The sequence below is a fragment of the Euprymna scolopes genome, chromosome 3 (assembly GCF_053919585.1).
Source record: "Euprymna scolopes isolate OS-2025 chromosome 3, ASM5391958v1, whole genome shotgun sequence".
Classification (NCBI taxonomy): Eukaryota; Metazoa; Mollusca; class Cephalopoda; order Sepiida; family Sepiolidae; genus Euprymna; species Euprymna scolopes.
Genome location: NC_136484.1, coordinates 24,270,813 through 24,282,009, shown reverse-complemented (window position 1 = coordinate 24,282,009; position 11,197 = coordinate 24,270,813). Strand labels below are relative to the sequence as shown.

General features: G+C 40.4%; 1 non-coding gene across 1 annotated transcript; it reads left to right on the top strand.

Annotated features, from left to right (window-relative positions):
- The first annotated feature begins 5,276 nt into the window (after positions 1 to 5,276).
- Positions 5,277 to 5,464, top strand: LOC145264356 (U2 spliceosomal RNA). Its single transcript, XR_013864628.1, has one exon. It is a non-coding gene; the product is annotated as a U2 spliceosomal RNA (small nuclear RNA).
- The last annotated feature ends 5,733 nt before the right edge of the window (positions 5,465 to 11,197 follow it).

The window sequence follows — 11,197 nt, the reverse complement described above, 5'->3', positions numbered from 1 at the left end:
CCTAAACATAGATTCCATGATCAAAGCTTCTTTCTTAGAACTGCACGCCTGTGGAATTGTCTTCCGTTTTCCTGCTTTCCAGCTGTCTATAATATGGTTGTCTTCAAGTCCAACGTGAACAAGTTTCTGATGAGCCGTTCCACTTAAGTTAACAAATTTACCGAACTTCCATTACTATCGATTACTATATTGTCCTTTTGACTACTCTACACTCTTTAACCCTTATCCTTGAGTGGTCTATCGGCCTTGATAAGTGGTGACGCCTATGTAAAAAAAAAAGTCACGTGGATATTTTAAAACGATTTCTGTAGCGTTTTTCTGCAACTAATAAAATGATCAGATGCTGGAATATCTAAGGCTGTCATTAACAGAGATTTTATTAATATTCGTCGTCAAAACTGTGCAAAGCTGGACAATCAAGAAAATCAATCTTCACAGTAGTTGGATGTGTTAACGTACAACAAGGAATGTAATTCTTCAATGGCGTCTGTGAATGTTCCACTTATAATGACACAAATATGAAGACAGATATGAGTACGATTCTTTTCACTGATGAGACGCATGCAACTGATGAAGGACCTGATGTCTGGACAAAATGATAGGTTTATTCCAGAGGTGAGATGATACTTACCAGTGTTTCAGGCAATAACATACGTGTGAATCGCTCATAATATGGAAAGAAGTCATTTGAGGTAGACTTATTTGTCCTAAAAAGTACTCAAAGGAATAATAATTACGTCTGCTGTTTTTGAAATCTCTTAAGAGAATCTCTAATACATTCGTTAGATGACAGACTTTGTTTTTATGTTTTTTGTCACTTTGTTCAAGCCATTTATTTACTAAATTATTATTTAAAATTTTTTTTTTAAATATCTTTTATTTTTATTTTTTATTTCCTATTTTTTTTATTATTTGAAGTGGGGATTCATTATGTGTGTATTCATTATGTTTGAAGACTGTTACCCTCATCTTTATAGTTGTTGTTGACCTCGTGGCGTAAGGGATAGAGGTGTTGAGTCTTTGCGGTTTCAGGCGAGCATTGTTTGAAGATAGCGGTTTCAATCCTACCCAAAGCAGACCAGAGGATTAGTTGGCCCAAAACGTAATAAGACAACAACAACTATGGAAGGCAGTAATTATTGGGGATACACTTACAATCAACCGAAGAAGACCAGAGTATGAGTTGGCCGAAACGTAGTGAAACAACAACTATAAAGATGAGGATAGCAGTCCGCAAAAAAGATTTTTAAAGTTATCACGACATCATTTCGTTATTAAATTATGAACCGAACGAAATTGTAATAAAATTATAACTAATTGTATTAATGTAGAGTTGTTTTAATTTTTCCTTATTTATAAAATTATTAAATGTAAACAGCTTCTTAAACTTTTATTCTTTTAGTAAACAAGAATTTGCTAAGAATTTTAAAACATGCATTGTTTTCAACTCGAAAGTTTACATAATTACATGTTTCTGTCAAAATCGTTAAGAATCATGTTGCGATCCATAATTCAATTATAAACAAATGATTGCAATGGCTGACGTGTTTACAAATTAACTGTGGTGGATTTCCTTTTCTTAATTAAATTACTTTTTGAAATAAAATTTTGGAAAAAAATCGTTTCATTTAATGCTGTTGCATTTTTGATTTCAATAAATAATCCAGTAATAGTGAATAAATAAAACGATAATATGCAAGTTTCGTAGATTTGACAAACACAAACATACACAGACACACGAAGAGGGGAAACATAAGTTTTAGTCGTTTAGAGAGAACAGTAACTCTATAACGAAAATTGACGAAACTACATGACTTCCGGACAGAGGTTTCCTATCTCTTTATCTGGCGATAATTCAGGCATAAACATGATGACCAAGCCGCCATATCCAATATAGGGGGCGTACCATGTAGTTAGGTGTACCTATTTACTATGCCTCCCCACGGGACAGAGTTAGACACCAGGGTCGTTTTTTAACGTGGAGAAAAGGTACAAAATAAAAAGATTGTCTCAGTCGTGAAGGACTGTTCCTCCACCGAAAGAGAACAAGAAATAGAAGTGCAGCATCTGAAGAACAGACACTACACCTTGATCTTAACCAAAAGGCCAGGTGAGGTGTAGCAACACCAGCTATTTGTCTACTTCTCTGTCTGATTTTATCTTATTTGTACGCGCATGCAAGTAACCCATCACTATGATTTTAGTAAACCATTTTATAAATTAACATCGGCGTCCGAATGATTTGGTCAACAGAAAGTTCATGATTCCATCGAGTGTAAGGTTTATAATAGTTTATACATGCGCGAATAAGTGAAAACATAACATAATTCTGTATTACATTCCGACAAATCGGTTTAAATATTGCAATAACTTTTACAATGTTGACAGTTTGCAATTCCATATAATCTTTCTCATAGAAGAGACGTTGCGAGCCTATCTCTTCTCCATTGTTATTTTCAGGGCATATGCTCGGCTGAGCTTTATTCTATGGTCCCTCCTGTAAGGTATTCACTGCAGAACACTCGACTAGCTACAACCCCCATCATTAATTCCCTTTCCTCTCTCTTTGTGCCTAAAAGTAAACGAAAAGTACATGTACAAAGTTTTATTCCCAGAATTGCTTGCATGTGGAAAACACAGAACCGTAAAGCTGCTTCTAAGAATTTGTTTACATTGGACTTGAAAACAACTACGTTATAAAACACTCATCTAACCAAAACCACTATCAATAATTTCCCACACTCTTTATCTGTGCCTAAACCTAAATGTAGATTCCATGAACAGAGCCTCTGCTTTAGAACTGCACGCCTGTGGAACTCTCTTCCGATTGCCTGCTTTCCAACTAACTACAATCTGATTGTCTTCAAGTCCAATGTGAACAAGTTCTTGATGAACCGTCCCCCTAAGTAACCCAATTTACAAAATTCCCACTACTTATGTTTACTACGTCATAATCACATTGACTAACCTTTATCCTCGAGTGGTCACCGGGCCTTGATAAGTGGTGATTCCTGTGTAAAAAACAAACAAATAAACAAAACTACGATCTTAGTATATCTTGCAAACAAATATCTACATTTTTAAAATTATTTGTTCACCCAAAACAAGGCTTAATGTTACTTTGACGTAAGGGGTAACTATTTGAGATCAAATTTGCAAGGTTACTATGTTGGAAGTTGAGCAGCGAGATGTTTGCTCACATTACACATGAACTTCTGCATGTCAGTACAACCAGTGAAAGCAGAGGCCCGGGAAGGAATTCCAAAGTCTAGCAGTTCGAGGGAAATAAGCCATTTGAGTAAAAGGTTTTCTTACATCTAAGGATCTCAACAGTCTAGGGATGAGATTTTGATGCTTGTCGGGTTAGTCGGAGGCTTTCGCGTCGAGGAGGTAAAAGGGATTGGAATTCGTTGGAGCACTTTTCATTAAAATATTTGTAAAACACGCAACATTTTGGCGATGGGACAGGGGTAGGAGTTTGGTTGATAGTGCGCGATGTATTAGATTGGCGACCCTTTTTTTCTTTTTTTTTAACTGTCTAAAAGCGATAGACTAGTGGCAGAGGCACCAACCCAGATGTGGCAAAAATACTCTAAGCATGAGCAAATTGTGACCTTGCAGAGGCACAGAATACTCTCAGATGTGAGTAACTGCCTAGAACGGCAGAGAGAGCCCACCTTTTTCGCAGCAGCCTTGGCAATGCCCTTGATGTAAATGTTCCAATTTACGTTCCCTGTAAATGTTAAGTCGACAATGAATCAGAATAACAAACACATATCTTTACATGAAACAAATAAGAAAGACGTGAACGTATGAAATTCTATCCTCCTGAACCATTTTGTTTTTTGTTTGATGTCTAATACATTCTCTAAAAGAAATGTCCAAACTACGGCCTCGGGCGATATTCGTGCACACACAATTGTCTTTTTTCCGTTCTTTTATTTTATTTGTTTATTTTTTGGGGGCTTTCAAATCATTTCCCCATCTTAAAATCTCGTCCCGACATCTTGTATTTCTCTGAGGCCACGAACAACCAGAGATAAGCTTTCAAGGCAAACAAAGTGTGTGTGGGGGAGGGGGGGGTCGTAAACAACTTTTACCCCAAACAGCTTACTTTCTTAATCCCGGATGTGGAAGACAAAAACGAAGGAAACAATAAACTGAATAAAATAAAAATAAAATAAAATAATAATAAAAAAAAAAAACACCCACCTTTTGCAAAACAATAAAAACTAAAAATAAAAGGGGGAAAAAAAAAAAAGAAAATCAGAAAGAAACGTTTAAAGAAATTATTGTTTCCTTTAGTGGCTTGTCAATTATGAACAGACAAGCAAATCAGCTCGTTAAATAAGATCCGTCTGTCGTAAAAGTTAAAGAATTTCGTTTGTTGAATTGGTTTCATTTTAAGTAGAACTAATTTTAAAATTTAAAAATAAGCGTTAACCGAATTCTAATCTAATATATAAAAGGCTATATAATAAATAAATAGAAAAGAGGCTTGCCTTTTTTCTGTTGTTCTTGGCCTTCGGGCCGGGCTTGGCCTTCGGGTCGGGCTTGGCCTTCGGGCCGAGATCAAAGTGTAGTATCTACTCCGGCAGATACTGCAAGCAAAGACCATATGTGGGGGAAACCCCACATATAAGACCTTGGTCAATGTAGGGGCAACCCTTCGTACCAATTGTCACTATCCAGCTCCCCTACTCCCCGGGGAGTTGGTCCCCATTTCCTCTTCACTTCTCACTTTAAAAATCGGCCTTGTGCCTAATTTGCTCAGTGGGGGAGCAAATAAATACCTCAAAGTGTAGTATCTGTTCCGGCAGATACTGCAAGCAAAGACCATATCAGACCTTGGTCAATGTAGGGGCAACCATTCATACCAATTGTCACTATCCAGCTCTCATTTCCCACCCATCGGGAGCTGGTCTCCTTTTCCCTCCCCCCTCCCTCTCTCTCCACATTAAAAAACGGCCTTGTGCCTAATTTGCTCAGTGGGGAAGCAAATAAATACTTCTTGGCCTTTTGGCCAAGATCAAAGTGTAGTATATGTTCCGGCAGATACTGCAAGCAAAGACCATATGTGTGGGGGTAACCCCACCATATATGTGGGGGTAACCCCACATACCAGACCTTGGTCAATGTAGGGGCAACCCTTCATACCAATTGTCACTATCCAGCTCCCATTTCCCACCCATCAGGAGCTGGTCCCTTTCCCCCCTTCCTCTCTCTCCACATTAAAAACGGACTTGTGCCTAATTTGCTCAGTGGGGAAGCAAATAAATACTTCTTGGCCTTTTGGCCAAGATCAAAGTGTAGTATCTGATCTGATACCTACATCGTGCAAGGCAGTGCTATTCAAGATGTATAAGAATTTTTGTAGGAATTTTTGACACCCCTAACACGAAACTGCGAATAAAATATAAAAAAACTCGTAATTTCTCTTTTAAAAGTGGGTAGTTTATTTTCTTTATGGATTATACTTCCAAAATAAACTATTAAAGTTGTTTTAAAAGTACTAGAAATATTTTTTTTTATTTTATAAAAAACAGTAATGAATTTTACGAACTCAATATTTTTAAATTTTTAAATTTTAAAAATCTATCAAAATTTTTCTATTGATTCTATTTATACGATATTTTCAGGGTCAATGTGAAATTTTATACTCTTTCCAATAAACCGAATATAATATTTTAGACAAACGTTTTTTTAAATTAACGCCCCCATTTTCAAGTGTCTATTAAAAAGTAAATAATTAATTTACTCACCAAAGTTTTATAGATCACAAATTGAAGAGAAAAGGTCAATAAATAATATATTCAAATTTAAAACAAAAAAATAGTAGTGTTTTTTAGAAATTTACCTGTAAAGTTCGAAGTTTAAACCTTTTTTTTTAAACCACGTTGTTTGTTTTTTCTTTTTTTTTAATGAAACCTTGGCCCTTGCTCCTTTAATTGAAAAAAAAAGGGCTTGAATTACATTTTTCGAGTAGTTATAAGGTTGGAAAGACAGGGGGTCGAATAATTCACGCCTCCCATTTTGAAATGTCTATTAAAAAGTAAATAATTAATTTACTCACCAAAGTGTTATATATCACATATTGAAGAGAAAAGGTCAATAAATAATATATTCAAATTTAAAACAAAAAAGTAGTGTTTTTTAGAAATTTACCTGTAAAGTCCGAAGTTTAAAACCTTAAAAAAAACACGTTGTTTTTTGTTTTGTTTTTTAATGAAACCTTGGTCCTTCACCCTTTAATTGAAAAAATAATTAAGGCTTGAATGACATTTTTCGAGGAGTTATAAGCTTGAAAAGACGGGGTGGAATTATTCACTATTTTTCCCGAAATTTCTGACACACCTAGTGCTGTTCTGGCGACGCATTTTTGTTCCCGGGACACTTGACAAACTTTTTGGGTCGCGTTCTATCCGCACTCCCACTTTGTCTGTCTGTTACATGATAAGGGCTGTCCCCTTTTCATGTAAGTATAAAAATAGAGAGATTTAGTTAAAATGAAAATGAAATAGAATAGACGAAATTCGAACCTCGTAATTTAGGTTTAGAAATAGATTACGAGAGAGAATTAGCGAATGGAATGTGAAAACAAACCATTGTTTAGCTTAGAGATAAAATAGTTTCAAGAAAAGAATGTGCATTGTCAATTCTGTTATGAAAATTCAATTGAAGAATGCAACTATAAGATAATTTAATAAACATGTTTTTAACATATTGGAAATATAGGTTACTGGGAATATAGGTTAAAATTTCTTTTGTAAACAAAGGAAAAAGTTTTGGACACGCATTTCTAGAACACGTGAAAGAAGACACATGTTTTAACATGTGTATGACGTCATGGAAAATGGGAAGTTCTCGATATAATTAGAAACTTTACAGTTAAGCAAGGAGAAACTGTGGGAGAGTCAGAGAGAGAGAGAGAGAGAGAGAGAGAGTCTGAGGACGACAGACGACAGTCCAGTTGGGATTCGAACGTCTAGAAGCGAGACGGTCACTTTTGAAACTTAGAATGTGAAGCTTTGAATTCTTGACTCAGAAACCACGACCGGTCGGGAGAAGAAATAAACCCATCATGTGTTTTTATAAACGTCGTCTTTGTGTTGTAATTCTACCAAAAGGTAAAGTGAAAATTGTCATTATATGTCTTGTATATCATGTGTTTTAAAATGTCTTTACATACACATCTTACATACACAATATGAACACTGTTTCATCACTCAAAGAGCTTCTATTACACTTCTAAGTATGAACATTTAATATATATGAATCGCATCATAACACGAACAATCTCTCTTACTACATCTCTCTCAACATCACTTGTAATAAGACTCTCTCATAATAAGACTCTAAGACACACTTTAATAAGACTCACTGTTAACAAAGAACAATAACAACGAATAATATATATATAACATGTCTTTCTCTGCTCTCCCCCCTTCACGGGGGGGGGGCGGGGATCCGAATTGATAATTTACGACCTTCCCTCGAGGGAGGGTCGGAAACACTTTCTCTCTTCCCTCCACTAACTTCCCACTCCCTTTCTCAGTTCTATCTCCCCTCTTGCCGCCTTTGGCGCCACTTCTTTTTGGCGCCAAATCGGCTCCCCACTTTGGATGCCGTCTCCACGTCAGTCAAAACAGTGATTTATTTATTTATTTATTTATTTTTTTTACCATACACATTGACTGACCATGGAAACCACAGATACGGGAAGGGAGAAAAAAGAAACAACACCAAGCAAGGAAATGATAACTCCCCCAAAGTACGACACCCCACATGGGGGAACAACACTCAAAACCAAAGAGGCGTACCGCCCGGACAACATGAAAGCAGAGTCAGCAGCCCCAAAAGACAATGCCCAGGGAGAAGCTCCCCACGAGGGCAGCTCCCCCAAAGAGGGAGCAAATTACCAAACTGAGGAGGCACACCCACGAGATCCTCCAAAGCAAGGGGCAGCAGTCGCAAAAGACATTACCGGGGGAGAAGCTCCCCACGAGGGCAGCTCCCCCAAAAAGAAGAGGCATACAGCCCAGAAATGAACGCTGGCAAGGAGGTAGCCGCCTCAAGAGACATCATGAAGAAGGATGCGCCCCCAAAGGGAAGATCCCCAAATAAGGGAGCAGTACTGGACACACCCAATCAAAGCATGGAAGAATCAACCCCTAAAGGTAAACTTGTCTCAGAAAACACCTCCAAGACAGCAGAACGATCTTTTAACCCCACAAAAAACCCCTTGCCCAAGACATCAGAGGGATCTGCATGGGGTAAGAGACTCTCCCCACAGGAATATAAAGAATTGCACCTTACCAAGTACAAGGAATATATTGAGGGGAACGTCTTCAAGCCAACACCTGGGGACTGGGAGGCGATCGAGGACAAGATCCTATCCTTCATCACTTTGGACATCCGGGCAAATCAGCTCAAGGGGATGAAAAAAGAGGCTGAGCTCCTTCAGAAACTGAATATACCCGCCAAGTATATACACCAGAGGAGCTTCGTGATGTGGGACGTACTGCTCCCCAACAAGGATGAAGCAGAAAAGTTCTCATGCACAGAACTTATATGCGCAGGTATCAAGTTACTGCCAGAGTATCGGGGCAGGAGGAGAATCCAAGTACAAATATTCAATGCTCCTGCTGATCTACGCACAGAACTGCTGGGAGCTTTCCTCAGTAATTTTGGAGAGGTGGAGCGGATGGACCCAGTACGCTCCCAAAACGGTGTCCACCTGGGAAGTTATGCAGTAGCAATGCGGGTCAAAAAAGGAGGCGTTCTAGGCATACCAGCTACAATATCTTTCAAGAAAGCCAACATGACAGTGGTGAGTGAAGGTCGGCGCCCTCACTGTTCGTCTTGTCTGAGGCAAAGAAAAAAGCAGTTCCAAGCCAACCAGCGCCAAAAGTAAATACAGTTCCAGTAGCGGGGGTGGCAACAGCCACTGAAACTAAGGAATCACCGACATCAGCCCTTGAGTTGGCAAAGCCCAAGGATCAATGGAGTACGGTGGCAGGGCATAAACAGAAAAACACATCTATCTCCACATCAACCCAACCACCTGCTCAACAGTAGCAGCAGAAACAACAGTCGCAGCCACAACAACAACAGCAGCAGTAGCAACAACATAAGCAGCAGTTTCAACAGGAGCAGCAACAGCAGCCAATGCAACAACAACAGCTGCAGCAGCCAAAGCCACAAAAGCAGCTGCAACAACAACTGTCGCAACAGCAACAACAGCAACAGCCAGACAAGCAGCAGCAACAACAACCACCACAGCAGCTAGAGCAGCAGCAACATCAACAACAGGAGCAGCAACAAGAGGAGCAGCAACAACCAACGGTCCCCACACCAATCCAGACGAGGACCAAGCGGAGGAAAAACTGCTCCTCTGAGGATGAATCAGCTAGTGAGAGGGAGAGGAACCCAATCTCACCACTCTCCGGTTCACTCAAAATGCAGAAAAAGAAAAAGAAAGAATAAAAAGGGAAGAAAAGGTGGCCTCCACTCTCTGTGAGCATACACCACCCCAAACAACAACACAACCCACTTCCCCCTCCAAACCACACACTGCACCAACACCAGACACTGCTCCAACATCAGACATTACACCAACACAAGACACTGCACCAACACCAACACCAGACACCACACCAATACCAGACACCGCACCAGACACTGCACCAACACCAGACACCGCACCAACACCAGATACTGCACCAATACCAAACACCAGACACAACACAAACACACACACCAGACACCACACATACACCTGTCCTTACACAAATGCAGACTGAGCCACCACCCCAAAAAGAAAAGAGTGAACCAGGGAGGGGGAGAGACCCTTCAACTTCTCCCGCTCACGGACTTAATGCATCAGAGACTCTTCCCCTTGAAATGAGGGAGAAACTGTGTGTTATAGACCCCCTGTCTGTGGCAATGGATTTACACCACCGACAGAGAAAAAATTTAAAACCTCTGCTGGATTGCCAACAGATAGGGGGAAAAGACATTAATGTTCCCTCTAATTTCCCGGACGCCACACTGCTAACAACTTTTGTCAGGCTTCGAGAGGCCTGCAAGACAAACTTATGGACAATGCTGGAGGCCGCTGAAGGAGCTGTTCCGGGAATTGAACTGATTAGGAAAATTTACCCTTCCCTTGAGGAACTTTCAAAACAATGCAAGGGAAGGGTCCCAGTGTTGGTTCACCCATCACTCTATAAGGCCCTTAAATTGCCTTTCCCTTTGGACGTTGGCGGCATTGTGAGAGAAGGTCAGGATATGAAAAACCTGACCACCTTGAGCATTGCATACAGTGTCGGCGTCCTTTCCCTGATCGATTTCGGAGCTGAGTGTAACACATCTTAAGGTAGGTACCATGGCTTTGAATTTGGCTAGTCTGAATACGAGGGGCTTGAGATCATCGGGCCGGGCGGTTCGCCTCCGGCACGACCTCTTGTCCCTTGGAGTGAATGTGGCTGTGATTCAGGAGATGCATTTCGTTTCTTCTGTGGACTGTCAGGAGGTGCTGGTGCGGGATTTTGAGGTTTTCTCAGCATATGGCAGCCCGTGGGGGAAGGGAATCTCCTTGCTGGTTAAATGCACCCTGTCCGCTATGGTCAACGTTGTTCATAGGGACTCGGAGGGAAGGCTGGTCATGGCCGATGTTGCCGTAAAAGATTCTGTGTTTTGGGTGATCGCGGTTCATGCACCAAGCACCACTCGTGAGAGGGTCTCATTTTACGGTCAGCTCGACGCGTTTGTAGATTATCGGAAGCGGGTAGTGCTAACGGGGGATTGGAACGCCATCTTAGACCCCAAGATAGATAAGGTAGAAGGCGAAGCTAGTGGGTCGGAGAGGTTCTAGTCCAGCCTGGCTGATCTGATGGTTAGATGCGGACTGGTCGACAGGTTTCGGGTCGAGCATCCTGGGCGGGAGATGTGGACGTGGGCCAATAGCGTTCCCTCCTATCCAAACACCTATTTGGACAGGATGTTAGTTAGGAGAGGCGAAGTAGACTGCCTATCTTGTCCCACGTTCATTTGGCTAGGCCAGACGGACCATAAACTGTTATGGCCTGGCTGAAGCTAGGAAATAGGCCTAAGTTAGCGGGGTACTGGAAGTTAAACACCTCCCTTCTGGAGATACAAGACTTCCAAGATCAGTTAAGAGAACTAATTAAAAAGG